The sequence below is a fragment of the Papio anubis genome, chromosome 1 (genome assembly GCF_008728515.1).
Source record: "Papio anubis isolate 15944 chromosome 1, Panubis1.0, whole genome shotgun sequence".
Taxonomy (NCBI): domain Eukaryota; kingdom Metazoa; phylum Chordata; class Mammalia; order Primates; family Cercopithecidae; genus Papio; species Papio anubis.
The window spans coordinates 189,592,892-189,609,720 of NC_044976.1; the positions used below are offsets into that span (position 1 = coordinate 189,592,892).

The following is a 16,829-nucleotide window of genomic DNA, read 5'->3' on the forward strand; positions in this document are numbered from 1 at the left end:
TATGGCTCCCAAATGGAGGCACACCTCTGTCCCAAGCTGCAGTGTTTGTCTGAAGAGGGTAGTGGGGGAGGGGGATTGCCCATCAGCAAATACTTGTTCCAGAAAATAGGTGGAGAGAGGGCAATGTGTTTGCTCTGAAATCCTAGAAGAAAAGTAAACTTGCTGTGAAGGACAAAATTTCTTTTTGTTCTTGAACTTTACATAGCCGTGTTGGGCTCATTCATCAACACAGTCTTTAGACAGAAACCTGAACATGAATGCCTCAAACACTTTGACCAAAATCCCTGCTGGCACTACTAATGGCTTCAGTTACAAGTCCAGTTTAAATCCTTGGGAAGAAAGAAACTGAATCCTTGGGAAGGAAGCAACTGAAGTTGCTGATTCTATCCTATCAATTTCTTTGTTTGAAATAAGCAAAGGCTTCTGAAAAGTATGATGCCTGATTCCCCTAGAAAAATGAATGTAGACTTCACACAGGTGTTTTAAGCATGAAGAATTCCTCTAAAATATTTTAACGACATTTGAAAACATGAAAAGTACTAACTTGCTATTTTTCTCCCTCAAAAAAGGCGGAAACAGTCATCCAGTTAGGACATCATACTCCTATTTCATTTCAGAGTTTCATTTGAAAAAAAAAAATAAAAAATTAAATTGATTGCTTTAAGTCACAGGCATTTCACACTCAAGAAATTATGTTGTCCTTCATGAGAATATATCTTAGCTGTGAAATCAATTGTCACAGACTTAGTTCATAAAAATATTACCAAATTATATTTGATTTCTGTCTTGGTGTGGTTGGTGAATCAAATAAATCAAATGAGCCAACAATTTTGGTTCTCCAATCCATCCCTCTCCAGGCTCCCTTTAAAAATATTTTCCCCCTCCTCTCTGGTGTACCTAGGATTTCCTAATGATGCTATTTCACAACTGGAGAAAGATGCAGTATTGAGAATTGGGAAACTTGTAACAAGCAGGATCAGAACCATATGACCACAAATATCTTTGCAATGAGGGACTAGAACAAAGGAAAAGAACAAACACAAAAACAGAGATTTCTGATTCCAAGATTTGGACTTGGAATCAGCTTTCAAAATATACACTGTTCTTTTTTTTTTTTTTTTACTGACTTGCTAAACACGTATTCCTATCCAGCCCCTTAACAGGAAAAGCCCAGGGTTTATCTTTCCGGATTTATAATGACAAATAAACACGACCCTCGTCTTGTGAAGTCACAATCAATAACTGTGAGAGTCCTCAAGTCTTTGTCTGAGCCCTGTGAACTTAATAGTTCTAGCAGAAAAAAGAAGTGAAAACTTATGATCTGAGAATTGAAATTGTCTTCTGGCTCTCCTCCTGCTTAACTTTTAAAACTAATGGAAAACTTGAAATTTGTGAATACTTCGCTAGAACTGAAGAAGTAAAGATTTAGAATGCTTAGTGTAGTTATCTACAAAGCATTTTTGAATAATAAACGTTAAGATTATGAGAACAATGTTAAGACAATTTACAATAAAACATCTATGCTCTTTTTTTTCTTAAAGGACAATGTCATGGAATTCCATTTAGTTCGAACAGCACTCATTTATACAGTTTGTATATTACTGAGGTTATTACTTTTTAAATGAACTATTTCCTTTTGTCCTCAAACTATTTCCTCTGGGAGTCTGAATCTGTATTTCCATTTTCATCCCACTTGCATTTGAAGTTCTAGACTTCTAGAGTTCACTTACTTTAAGAATGCTTTATATTAGCAACTGCCATTATTTCTATCTTCTCCATATAACAGAGGGGGAAAGTTTTGCATCCGTGCATTCATTCCCTCATGCTATTGAGCTCACGCAAATGCTAGGCACTGTGTTAGGCCCTGGGGATACAATAATGAATAAGAAAAACAGCCTCTCCCTCATAGAAAGCAGTCTCACAGTAGAGACAATTACAGAATAGTTACATTTTAATTAAGTTAACATATCATTGTGTTAAAACCAGAAGGAAGAATAAAGTGTTAAAATGTTCACTTAACATACTCCATTTCTTAAACTCATTGTTCAGATGATTCCCTTAGTAACACTACTCATGCCTGAGTGCCACCAGTTCACTTGCGTTCGCCTCTGGACAATAATACATCAGGTGTCAGTTGGTCTCATATCTAGTGGAATTTTTTTCTGACTAAAGATAAAGCATGGGGAAAACCAAATTTTTATATCACACGTGAAGTTACAGAAACAGTACAATGAACTCTAGGTCAATTGAGAATGATAAAGAGTTTCTACTCTCAAACTGATTTATTTTTTCCCTCCACCCGATACTCATAGTTAGAGGGTATTACCCACACCTCTACTGGAAAGATGACCCACCCACACTCCAAGGGGGAAAGTAGGATAACATATATTTCATTTCTCTACTTGGGTTGGGACTGATTACTGACTGAATCATCTGACAAATAAAAACCTTCTTGAATAAGGGTATTTAAAAGACAAGCAATTCTCACTTAGTATTTTGTGAGGCAAGAAGTAACGTCTTAAACATTGTTTTGACAAAAGTGGGATAAAAATGAAATAAAATAATTTATCCAGGTATCTTGTTTATGTTGCATAAACAAGCTTAATTGAATTGTGTTCCTTAGACAGTATTTCATTCCCAAGTCCAAAATATTACATGCTTTTCACCTTACTGAAATTCTCATAAATATGAGCCTCTGCCATCCCCATTTACGGAAGAGTAATTGTTCCCTTTTTAATATAGATTCAACACTCAACCATATCCAACTGAGACATGATCTTTTAGACAAAGCATTGTATATCACCTAGAATATTCATTTAAACACTTTTTCAAACGAATTTAAACTCTGAGCTTGTCTGAGTATAGAAATGTAGCCATAGAGGTATATAAATGAACAACCTGACTCTAATTTCTTTCCAGTTAACAAGTGGAAAAATATACCACTACTCAACAATGAAAATAAAGAGTCATTCTTTCAGAAAGCTTAAAGAGCACACACTAACCATATTGCGGCATTATTTGACATTTATTGAGTGTCAGCAATGTGCTGGGGACTAAGTGGAGTAGTGAAACATCCTGAAATCACTTTCTATAGGAAAAGGGGGAGGAGGTGAATTGGAACACTTGGTAATATTGATAAACCATATCCTGAATTGAAGCTACAAAGTAGAAAGAATGCCTTATTTTAAAAGAAAACAACCCCAAGGAGTGCTCAGAAAACACCATGTGCCTGCCCTACAAGCCCCTGGACAGAAACAGATCTCTGTTGGCTACCAAAGCTGACATACCTTGAACCAAATGGGCCTTAGCATGACCTTAAAACTGAAGGCCTGCCTGGGGAGAGCCGGCAGAAGCACAGTGAGCCCGTTATCTAGACATACTTCTACCAGAGAAAACATGGCACTTCTAACAAAATCAAATGGAACAAAAACCTGGGGGAGCATTTGAATCCTTAGTTTAGACCATGCCACAGTGAACTGTAGGAGTCTGGTAACTAAAATTTAACTTTTAATTTACGATTAGGTGAAGCGATGAATGTGAGAACAGAGTATTACAATGTTAGTCTCCCCAGATATCTATGATGCCGTCTTTCAAAGAGCCAGAGGAAGGCTCAGAAATGGGTATTCTTACCTGGAGTTTATGTAGGCTAAATCAGTCTCAGTGTGAAATTCGCTCTCCTCAAGTGCTGAAGTCACTGCAACTAGCAACAAATCCTTCCATTTACACATCTGAGCACTGAAACACTGTTTAAAATAGCTCAAAAATCTGGTTACCAGGCTTGTAAAGATTATATTAATTCACTAGGACACTAAAACCTTTTTTTTTTTAAAAGGATGTTAAATGTATTAATTCCCACACACCTGATGATGGGGGACTACAGAGTAACTCTTTTAAAGTTTATATAATGGAAAGCTGAACTAGAACTGAATGAGCTCTTAGGAATAATGTTGCCATACAAATAGCAATGGCTAAAAGTTTATCAGGAGCTGTAGCAGGAGCACTGGTCAGTTCAATGCAGGGCTTTAAAAATGAGACTAAAAACATTCCATGGAAATTTGTACGACCTTACAGTAAACTGAAATCCCTAAAAAATAAGTTAAAAATCTCTTCATTGCTTTAGGAGCAATTCCAGTTAAAGCCTTAGGCAGAATTCCTGTTCCACAGTTAATCTCTAAACTATAGTATCAGAAACAGCCCTGAATTAGGACCTATTAGACGTGGGTTGTAGTTCTGGTTCTGTCATTAACTGTTTTTGTGACATTGGGAAGACATTTAACTGTTATAGATGTTAGCTCCTTAACCTGTGAGGTAAGAAAGACCGAAAAGATTATCTATAAGGTCTCAGAAACCCCTGGAAAGCCATGATATTTTAAACATGCATTGGTGTTCAAACAGAAACTCTTAGTCCCAAGTCAATGCATCTCATATAGATCTGCTGAATGGAAAAATAAATTGATCCAAAACACTGATGTGGAGGACAGGGATAAAAATTACAAAGTAATGGAGGCATTAGAAAATCTCTTCTAAATTAACCAAGCATAACCTCATCTAAAGGCAAGGAAAGGGAACACTTATTTCTTATAAGGTCTTATCTCAGAAGAGAAAACAAATTAGGAATATAACCTCAGAATCAATATAAGTGGTAAAAAGAATGAAATTTAAGAATAGTTGATAGAATTATGCTAAGCATATAGGCTTTTGATAGATGCATGATTTTACCACGACACAGATTATTAAAATACATAAACTGATGGAGGTAAGTCCAGTTCAATAAATCCTATGGAAAAAAAAAGGAACGTTTTTATTTTTGTCACGAGGGCTCATCTTGCCTTTGAAATTAGCTTCTTCTCATTCAGAAGAGACTAGCAACAGATTAAATAACATTTCTTGCTATTGGCTTTGACTAATATTATTTCCCATTTGAAATAGTCTTTTCTATTTCCTCTACATCAATTCATGCCATGACCTAATGAAAGTCACCTTCTATGATGCTAATTCTATTGCTGTGGCTAAATACTATGCTGTCTGCTATTCTGACACTTCAGAACTGCAGTGGAATACCCTATCCTGTAATCTAGTTAGATGTTACCTTACATACTATAACTCATTGATTTCATGTATAATAATCTCACAACTAACTTCATTTTCTTCTTTTCTAACATAGTCCTTCTGTTTTAAGTTCATTGAAAAATAAATGTATAACACTCACTGATTATTGCAAATGTCCTCAAAAAAAGATAATATCTTATATTTTATTTGGAGTATGATATGGTTTGGCTGTGTCCCCATCCAAATCTCATCTTGAATTGTAGCTCCCATAAATCCCACATGTCATGGGAGGGAACTAGTGGGAGATAATTGCATCATAGAGACTGGTTTTTCCCATGCTGTTCTCATGATAGTGAATAAGTCTCACGAGATCTGATGATTTTATAAAGGGAAGTTCCCCCTGCACATACTCTCTTGCCTGCCACCATGTAAGACGTGTCTTTTGCCTTCTTCCATGATTGTGAGGCCTCCCCAGCCATGTGGAACTATGAGTCCATTAAACCTCTTTTTCTTTATAAATTATCCAGTCTCAGGTATATCTTTATTAGCAGCATGAGAGCAGACATAGAGAGTACCAATACTGACATTCAGAATGGATAATAAATTTCATTGATACTTTGGAATGGATAACAGAATAAATTGGAATTTCATTCCAATTGATACTTTAGAATGGGTACTTTGGAATGGATAACAGATACTTTGTTACTTTGATACTTTGGAATAGATAATGGAAAAAATACTTGTTGAGAGAATAAATTATTGCCATTTCTTTCTAATCAGTTTTTAAAACTTTCATATGTATACACACACTGAATCCCATGTTAACCTTCTAAGTTCACTATTAGCACAGTCCTCACCCCTAGCAGAAATCAGGCATGTAGTTTTTTGTTTCTGCAATCTATTGATAATGAAAGGCCACTTCATTTCAGCCAAAATTGCAGGAAGAGAATAAAAACTATGTCCTATAAGACATATGAAAAACATTATTTTACATGCCAAAGCTCCAAAATAAAAGAATTCTCAATTGCCTCCTCCCCCCAAAAGAGGAAATACATCTTTTCTCAATTTTGCCACTGGATGGCATCAATTTCAGTAACCAAAAGGATTGGATTTTAATGTCCACAAAAAGTAGTAATAATAAGATCTTGGGTGAATCCAGGAACCTCCAAAGGTCACATCCTCAGAGAAGAGATGGAACAAAAAAATGTTTATCCACTAGCAAAGAAAAATGACATGCAAGTATATCATGGCATGGTCAAATATAAAGAGGGTACTTCAAGATGGCTGCCTAGATTAATCTGGTATTTGCCTCTTCCATGGAAAAGAAACAAAATACTGAGTGGATAATCATACTTTGAGTAGATCATCTAAGAGAGAACACTGGAATTCAACAGAGAAGTGACAAGAAGCACCAAAAGCAAGAAAGGAGAGGGAAACAGTTCAGCTGGATGAGCTGAGAGTCTGGAGTGGCTCCCTTATGTGGGGAAAGGGTGAATGAGAGACCCGTAGTAGTCCATGTTTCTGCTGGAGATTCCTACAGTCCTAGCCATGAGAGAACACCTCAGTCTTTATGAGTTCTGAGACTAATATAGAGAGCTGTCTGGACACCACACGAAGGCACTGCTGCATGACACCATTTTGAGAGCATAGCCCCCATCCCATCAAACTGCATTCTGCTCCATTGCCAGGGCTGAGGCAGGAGACACAAACGGTGATCCCATGCCCATCCAACCTACCTGTGGCCCTCTGCAGAGGGGTAACTGCACATTTTCATATGCCCCCAAGGACAAACGCCACTGCCCACAACCACCACTGCTGCAAGCTGCTGCAGAGCGAAGACACAAATGAAGCCCATGTTCCCAATCCCCAGCTTATGGCTCCACCCAGCGAAGGCAACCATATGCTTCCCAGTAGAAGGGCTACAGATAGCCATTTCTGCTGTCATCTAAGAATTTTTCCAGTGGTCTGGGGATCACCCCACCTCTGCCTACCATAGCTAGTACTACTGAGGGGTCTGAGAGCAAGTCCACCTGGCTCAGCTCCACTCCCTCCCCCATTACCTGAGCATACCATCCACGGGCACGGGCATCACCTATACCCACCTTCCAGGGTCCTGAGCATCACCTGAATGTACTTTCCAGGGACCTGAAGATCACCCAGTCCAGTTGACCATCTGTGGCACCTAAGTACTTCTCCCAGGGTCTGAGACCAGCCATATTCAACTTGCACTACCACCACAACTGGCACCCAACCATACACACCACCTGAAAGTCTGTGGGCCAGCTCACCCAACCTCTGGAAGCCACTGCTACCACAGGTATGGACCACTTGGGTCCCAGATGGTTGTTCCACCATTGCTACTGCCATTGCCCATGCCACACCCACTGCCCAGGGGCTTAAGAACTTGTTCACTTGCCAGACCCACTGATGCCATTACCAGCATCTGAGAAAGCAAGCTCAGAGAGATACAAGAAGATTCTGAAAAACGATAGAAAGAAATCAGAAAAAAATTCAGGATATGAATGAGAAATTTACCAAAGAGATAATTTTTTAAAAAGTAGAAATTTTGGAACTGAAGAATTCATTGAATAACATACAAAATACATTCAAAAGCTTCAACAGTAAGACAGAGCATGTCTGCAGGAGGAAGAAGTCATACAGAGACTATGCCAGTACAGATCTTTTGATTCAATAACCCAAGTACAGTACACAACCAATAAAAAAAACAACAAGTCAGAAAAGAGTTAAAACCTTTTCAAGAGCATATGGGACACCATTTAGAAGCATCCAACAGTTATTCAAGATTTTTGGATGTCCACATAAGAACACAGGAAGAAAGAAAAATGAAAGAATTAGAAAACCTATTTAATAAAATAATAGATTAAAAACTTCAAAACTTAGCAAAAGATTTAGACATTCAGATATAGTCGAAGATCCCCAAATAGATACAATTCGCAAAGGTCTTCTTCACAGCATATTACAGTCAAACTGTCAAAAATCAAAGACAAAGAGAAAAAAATTAAAAACAGCAAGAAAAAAGTATCTAACCACCTATATAAAGGAACCCCATTGGACTAACAGCAGATTTCTCAGCAGAACCCTAACAAGACAGGAGAGAATGGGATGATATCTTCACAGTGCCAAAAGAAAAAAATGTGCTAACTAAAAATATGCCCAGCAAAATTATCCTTCCTAAATGGAGGAGATATAATGTCTTTCCCAGATGAGCAAAAGCTAAGAGAGATATCACCACTAGATCAGCCCTATAAGAAATACTTAAGGGAGACCTACACCCAAAAGCAAAAGAATAATAACTACCATTATGAAAACACATGCAAATATAAAAACCACCAGTGGAGCAAACACTGAAACAAGGAAGGGAAAAATCTTAAATGTAACCACTACAGAATGCCATCAAACCACAAAGATAAATTATGAGAGAAAAATAAAGGAAAAAATGATATACAAAACAATAAGGAATCAAGTAAAACAATGATAAGAAGCACTCACATGTCAATAATAACCTTGAATGTAAACAGATTAAACTTTGCACTTAAAAGATATAGACTGGCTGAATGAATTTTTAAAAATGATCTAACCATATGCTGCTTACAAGAAAAATTCTCACCTATAAAGACATATATAAACTGAAAATAAAGGAATGGAAAAAGATGTTCCATGTAAATGGTGCTCAAAAGTGAGTAGGAGTAGCTATACTTACATCAGATAAAACAGACTTTAAGCAATAAAAAGTGACAAAATTATTATATAATGAAAGAGGTGTCAATTCATCAAGAGGATATAATTATTGTAAACATATGTGCTCCCAACACCAGAGCACCCAGATATATAAAGCAAATATTATTAGACCTGAAGGGAAAGACTCTAATACAGGAATAGTTTGGACTTCTACACTCCACTCTCAGCATAAGACAGATCATCTAGACTGAAAATTAACAAAGAAACGTTGGATTTACACTGCATATTAGACCAAATAGACCTAACAGAAATTTACAGAACATTTTATCCAGCAGCTAAAGAATAAACATTATTCTTAATTAGCACACAGAACATGTCTAGTGTAGACCATATAGTAGGACACAAAACAAATCTCAAAAAAATGTTAAAAATCAAAATCATATCAAGTATCTTTTTAGACAACAATGGAATAAAAACAGAAATCAATAACAAGAGACATTTTGGAAACAGTACAAATACAAGGAAAGTGAAAAACATGCACCTGAATGACCACTGAGTCAAGAGAAAAATTAAGGAGAAAATTTAAAAATTTCTTGAAACAAACAGAAATCAAAACACAATGTACCAAAACCTATGAAATAAAGCAAAATCAGTGCAGATGGAGGCTTATAGCAATAAATGCCTACATCAAAAGAAATAGAAAGATTTTAAATAAACAATATAATGATGGATCTCAAGGAACTAGAGATGTAAGAACAAACAAAACCCAGAATTAATAGAAGGAAATAAATAATAAAGATAAGAGCGGAACTAAATGAAATGGAGATGAAAAAGACAATACAAAAGATCAACAAAATGAAAAGTTGGGTTTTTAAAAAGATAAATAAAATCAATAAGACACTTGTAAGACTAATCAAGAAGATATTAAGACTTAAATAAACAAAATCAGAAATAAAAAAGATATTACAACTAATACAGAAATACAAAAGATCAGAGATTATTATGAAAAACTGTGCACTAACAAACTAGAAAACCTAGAAGAAATGGATACATTCCTGGACAATACAACCTACTAAGACTGAATCAGAAAGAAATTAAAAAACTGAACCAACCAATAATGAGTAATGAGATTTAATCTGTAATAAAAATCTCTCAACAAAAAGAGTCCAGAACCAGATGGCTTCACAGCCAAATCGTACCAAACTTTCTAAGAAAAACTAACACCAATTATTCTCTATTCCAAAAAATAGCATAGTAGGGAATTCTCCCAAACTCATTTAATAAGTGGAGCATTACCCTGATACCAAACCCAGAAAAGTATACAACAAAGAAGAAAATTACAGGATAATATTCCTGATGAACATAGATACAAAAATCCTCAACAAAATATTAGCAAACTGAGTCCGACAACATTTCAAAAAGATAACACACCATGATCAAATGAGATTTAACCCAACGATGTAAGAATGGTTCAACCCATATGAGTCAGTAAACATGATACATCACATCAACAGAATGAAGGACAATGTGATCATCTAAATAGATGCAGAAAAGCACTGGATAAAAGTCAACATTCCTTCATGATAAAAACTCTCAACAAACTAGGCACAGAGGGAACATACCTCAGCATCATAAGGAACACATGTAACAAATCCACAGCTAACATTACACTGAATGGGAAGATCTGGAGCTAGACAAGGATACCCACTTTCACAACTCTTTTCAATATAGCACTGGAAGTCCTAGCCAGAGCAGTCAGGCAAGAGAAATAAAAGGTATCCATGTTGGAAAAGAGGAAGTCAAATTGTTCCTATCTTCAGATAACATGATCTTATATTTAGAAAAATCTAAAGACTCTACCAAAACACTGTTAGGTACTATAAACAAGTTCAGCAGAGTTGCAGGCTACAAAATCAACATACGAAAAATCAGTAACATTTCTATACATAAATAATGAACCAGCTGAGAAAGAAATCAAGGAGGCAGTCACATTTACAATAGCTAAATAAATAAAATGAACAAAACGCCTAGGGATAACTTTAACCAAGGAGGTGGAAGACCTCTACAAGAAAAACTACAAAACATGGGTGAAAGAAATGGAAAAGGAGAAAAACAAATGGGAAGACAACCCATGCTCATGGATGGAAGAACTAACATAGTTAAAATTACCATACTGTCTAAAGCGATCTATGGATTCAGTGTGATCCCTATCAAAATACCAATGACATTTTCCCAGGAATAGAAAAAAAATCCTGATATTTGTATGGAATCAAAAAAGAACCCAAATACCTAAAGCAATCCTGAACAAAAAGAACAAAGTGAAAGGCATCACATTACTTGGCTTCAAAATATATCACAAGGCTATAGTAACCAGAACAGCATGTATTGGTACACAAACAGACACACAGACCAATGGAAATGAATAGAAAATCCCGAAATAAGCCCCCATATTTGCAGCCAACTAACTTTTGACAAAGGCACCAAGAAGATACATTGGAAAAGGACACCTTCTTCAATAAATGGTGCTGGGAAAACTGGATAGCGATACTCAAAAGAAAGAGGCTATACCCTTATCCCTCATCATATACAAACATCATCTCAGAATAGATTAAAGACTTAAACATTACATGAAACTATGAAATTACTATAAGAAAACATAGGGGAAACACTTCAGGACATTGGCCTGGGCAAAGACTTTATGACTAAGACCCCCAAAACAAAAACAACAAAAACAAAAATAGGCAAATGGGATGATAGTAAACTAAAAACTTCATAGCAAAGGAAAAAAAAAAAAAAACCAACCGAGTAAAGAGACAGCCAGTTAAATGGGAGAAAGCATTTGCAAACTATTCATCCAACAGGGAATAATATCCAGAATATATGGGGAACTCAAAAGAAAACAAACAATTCCATTAAAAAGCAGACAAAAAGCACGAATAGACACTTCTCAAAAAAGACATACAAATGGCACACAGATATGTGAAAACATGCTTAACATCACTAGTCATCAGGGAAATGTGAATCAAAACCATGAGATATCATCTTACCCCAGTTAGAATGGCTATTATCAAAAACACACACACAAAAAAGAATAATCACAATAAACACAAAAAAATCAATAAGTAAAATCAATAAGACACTTGTAAGACTAATCAAGAAGAGAGAAGACTTAAAAATCAAATAAAAAGATACTAAAACTGATAATACAGAAATACAAAAGATCAGAGATTATTATGAACAACTATACCCTAACAAACTAGAAAACCTAGAAGAAATGGATACATTCCTGGACAATGCAACCTACCAAGATTGAACCAGAAAGAAATAAAAAACCTGAACCAACCAATAACGAGTAATGAGATTTAATCTGTTGATGGCAGTGAGGATGTGGAGAAAAGGGAACATACACTGTTGGTGGGAATGTAAATTAGCACAGCTATTATGGAAAAAAATATGGCAATTTCTAAAAATACTAAAACTAGAACTACTTCATTACTGGGTATTCAATCAAAGAAAAGGAAATTAGTATATCAAAGAGACACATGCACCCCCATGTTTATTGTAGCACTATTCACAATAACAAAAATATGGAATCAACCTAAATATTTTAAATGGATGAATAGATAAAGAAAAGGTGGTATATTTACACAATGGAATACTATTTGCCATAAAGAGAGAATAAAATAGTGTCATTTGCAGCGACATGAATAGAACTGGAAGTCACTATGTTAAGTAAGCCAAACACAGGAGGACAAATATTGCTTGTACTTGCTCATAAATACGAGTTTAACAAGTTTATCTTACGGAGGTAGTTAGTGGAATGATATATACCAGAGGGTGGAAATAATGTGTGTGTGTGTGTGTGTGTGTGTGTGTGTGTGTGTGTGTGTGTTGGTGGGGGTTGGGGAGAAAGGATGAAGAAAGGTTGGCTAATGGGTACAAACATACAGTTAAATAGAAGGAATAAATTCCAATGTTCAATACTAGAATATGGTGACTATAATTAGCAACAATATATTGTATATTTCAAAATAGCTAGAGGTAAGGACTTGGAAAGTTCTCAACACATAAATGATATACACTTGTGATGATGAATATCCTAAATACTCTGATTTGATAATTACATATGCTATGCATGTAACAGAATATCACATGTACTCCATAAATATGTATAAATATTATGTATCAATAAAAATATTAACCAAAAGTTAGTGTAGCTATATTAACATAAGACAAAATAAATTTTAAGGCAAAGTGCATTATTAGGAATGAAGAGGGCTGTCACAAAGTTATTTTTTTAAGTCACCAGGAAAATACAACACTAAATTTGTATGAATCTAATAATACCGATTGGCCTCAAGCAAAAATTGTCAGGCTTATTCAAGCTCACAATCACAAAGTGATCTTTTTAATGCTCATCTGATAAAATAAGATTCTTTGTGAGTTTTTATTTGTCTCCCTGCCTATTCCCCTTTCTAGACAGTATCTAAAATGTTTAATTGTCTTTTTCTATTTAATTCACAAGTATATTTTAAGGATAGAACAGTGTCTGGCACATAACAGCTGCCTAATATATACTTGTTGAATATTGGAATTATTTGAGATGAAAAAAAGATAATGACTATAGACATTGCAAAATACAATTAACAAGCATAATCCAATCAGCTCTCATGGAACCTACACTTCCAAGCTAGTAAATGTACATTCTTCTCACATATATGTGAAATGTTTATTAACACCATGTACGACCATATTATTTGATCACAATAAAATTAAGTTAGAAATCAATGATACAAACAATAAGATTCCCTGCATTCTAAAATGTAAAACACACTTTTAAATAGCTCAAAGAAAAAACATAATGAAGAATAGGAAACAGAACTGAATGGTAATAAAATTGCTAAATTTCAAAAATTGTAGTAAGCTAAACACTACCTAGAGAGAAATCTATAGATCTATATGCTGATATACAAGAAAAGGAAAGGATAAAAATTGATGAGCTATACATCTAAATTAAGAAGTTTGAAAAGACCCGAAATGTAAACACAAGAAAATACAAGAAAGGAAATAATTGAGAACAGAAATTATTGGAATAGAAAAAGTATACACAATAGATGTTCAAAAGTGCCACAAGCTGGTTCTCTGAAAAGAGACAAAACTCTGGCAAGAATGATCATAAAAAAAGATAAGGGTTAATATTAGAAATAAAAATCAGTCAAGTTCCAGATATAACAGAGATTTAGAAAAATAAAATATTAAGGAATAGTTGGTGCAATATATTTAAAGCAAAACAGAATGGACAATTTTCTAAAAAAATACAATTATTCAAACGGATCCACGGAACAAACAGAAAACTTAAATAAATCTGAAATCATTAAATATATTCAATCACTAGTTAAAAGCCTACTTACCAAAAATACTTTCTAGGGCCAGATGATTTTACAGGTTACTTCCACCAAACAATCAGTTAATAGTTAATCCCTATCTTTTGTGAAGGGTTCCAAAGAACAATAAGGACTTATTCGCACCTCAATTTATGAAGCTTACAGAACCTTGATATTAAAACCAGGTAAAAATAATATAAAAAGGAAATTCATGGGTCAATCTAACTCATTAGCATTTGCTAAAATACTAGCAAACATAAGCCAAGAACTCATAATAAAGAATAGCACATTGTGACCTAATTAAGTTTAATCCCAGGAGACAAAGGACGGTTTAACATTAGAAGGTCACATGAATAGATTAAAGAAGAAGAATCATACAATCTTCCAGGCGAAGAGGTTGATAAAATTCAGCGCCTAAGCATGATTTAAAAATGAAAACAGAAACCTTAGTAACTAGAAACACAAGAAATCTTCACCTGATATCAGACATCTATCAAAAGGTATTTTGCTATAAAATTTTTAAAAACATCCTTAAATTAGCCTTAAAATGAGAAACAAGACAAGGATTCCAGCTTGTAGTCAACATTGTACTGGAGGTCCTTGACAGCACAAAAATGATTTAAAGGAATCAAGATTTCAAAGGAGAAGACAATGGCCAATGTAGGTACATCTATATACTCACTGAAGTCACTGAGAAGTGGCAGCAGAATTCAATACCTTTTTAGAACTCCAAGATTCCAAAATATCTAGATTTTTCAAAATCCAGTTTCCTTATTTCAGTGACTTTTGCTGTCATTAAAATCCACAGTTGTACTTTATGAAAAATGATAGTCTACCATAGCCTTGTTTTTACTTTACACCCAGCTCTTTTATAACATTAACTTTTCAGGTTGACCATGGATTCAATTTTGTTTGACTTCCTGTTTGGCAGCCACCTGTTCCACTCTGCATCTAGGCAAGAAGGCTGAGCACACCTCTGATGATTGCATTAGGATCTCCTGATTCTCTGCTGCTCTGATGAAGGCATGTAAACTAGTACTGAGCTTGGCTGCAGTGTGGCAGACTCACTACTGTTCTCTCTAGAAAACCTTTTATTCTTTATTATTTGCAGAGTGTTTTCATAAGCTGCTCTCAAATAATACTGTCTTCAAAAATCCCATTTGAATATTTGGTAGAGGAGTTAGTTGTATTTAATTTTCTTTCCCGTCAATTCTTTAAATGGCTTGCCTTGTGGTTTTACTAAGTATTTTTGTATTATGAGTCACTCTGAGCAACTGACTGGGAATGTAGGAAGACGTCTTCTTTTGTTATTTTAATTTACTGTGTGATTGACCCTGGGCCAGTCATTGAACCTAATCAAGTAACTTCATTCATTGCTAAATAAAGACAAAAGGCAGTCTTGAAAAATGGGTTAAAATTAGATCCTGTTACCTTAATGACTCACTGTCTTAATAACTGACTCACACAAATTAATTAGCTTCTTCCTAAAACATTTTCATTTGCAAAAACTCTCCTTTATTATCCTTTCCTAGTTGTAGCCCTTTTACACTTCTCTAGCCCATCCTCTCTTACCTCTCCATTTGCTTATTTAACTTTACTGCTAAGTTTCAGTGAAGATCATGGAACTCTGTGATGATCAGCTCAAAATACAGTTTTGATACTGCACATGAGCAACAGAATAAAATAAGCACACAATGGAAAATGAGTGGAAGGAAAAGTGTACTTAGAGGAAGTCCTGATACAAGTTCCAGCTCCCCCATGCACTAGTTTTATGACCTTAAGAAAGTGAGTTAACATCCCTGAGCCTACACTTTCTTATTTATAACTGTATCCTTTTAACCTCAAGGGCAGCTGTTACAAAAACCAATGACAATGAATGTAGACAGCACTTTGAAAAACTGTAAAATACTATACATTTTTATTTACCTTAACTGAATAATTCTATTCACTGAATTTAGTCATAATATGTGAAATTTGTCTGCTCTTCAACAAGAGCTTAAGTGATATCCATTCACGTTAGAAAGATACTTTTAAAATTATCATCGAGTAGTTTGTAAGTATGTAAACAATATATTGGGACAAGAAAGACTTTAAGGTAATAAAATGCAGCTTTAAGAATGGACAGACTGGGTGCAGTGGCTCATGCATGTAATCCCAGCACTTTGGGAGGCCAAGGCAGGAGAATCTCTTGGGCCCAGGTAGTTTGAGGTCAACTACCTGGACAACACAGCAAGACCCCCATCTCTACAAAACAATTTTTAAAAAATTATCCAGGCACAGTGGCATGAACCCAGTAGTCCCAGCTACTCTACAGGGCTGAGGTAGGAGTGTTGCTTGAGCCCAGGAGTTCGAGGCTGCAGTGAATCACGATCACAGCACCGTACTCTGGTCTGGATGAGAAAGCGAGATCCCATCGCAAAAAGAAAAAAAAACCAAATGGATGAAGAATTATTTTCATGCCAGGTGGAAAAGCAAGAAATAATTAGTTAACACTTGAAGATCTTTTTTAGTCTGAGTTTTTATATTTTGAAGCCATAACCCATGGTGGAATTTAAAAATACAAAATAAATGAAAGGAAAACTGAAGACTAGACAAATTTCAAGGTGCGACCAAAGGAACTATTTTCAAATATGATCTCTGAATCATGTAGAACTTCAAGGAAAAAAATCTGAAGACAGGGACTGTTTCAATTTCTTA

The 16,829-nt window shown here is 35.2% G+C and overlaps 1 protein-coding gene across 9 annotated transcripts in view; it reads right to left on the minus strand.

The window, feature by feature from the left end:
- The window catches only part of DNM3 (dynamin 3), a 566,482-nt gene that overhangs the window by 145,474 nt on the left and 404,179 nt on the right, over positions 1-16,829 (minus strand). The gene's annotated exons all lie outside the window — the stretch shown is intronic.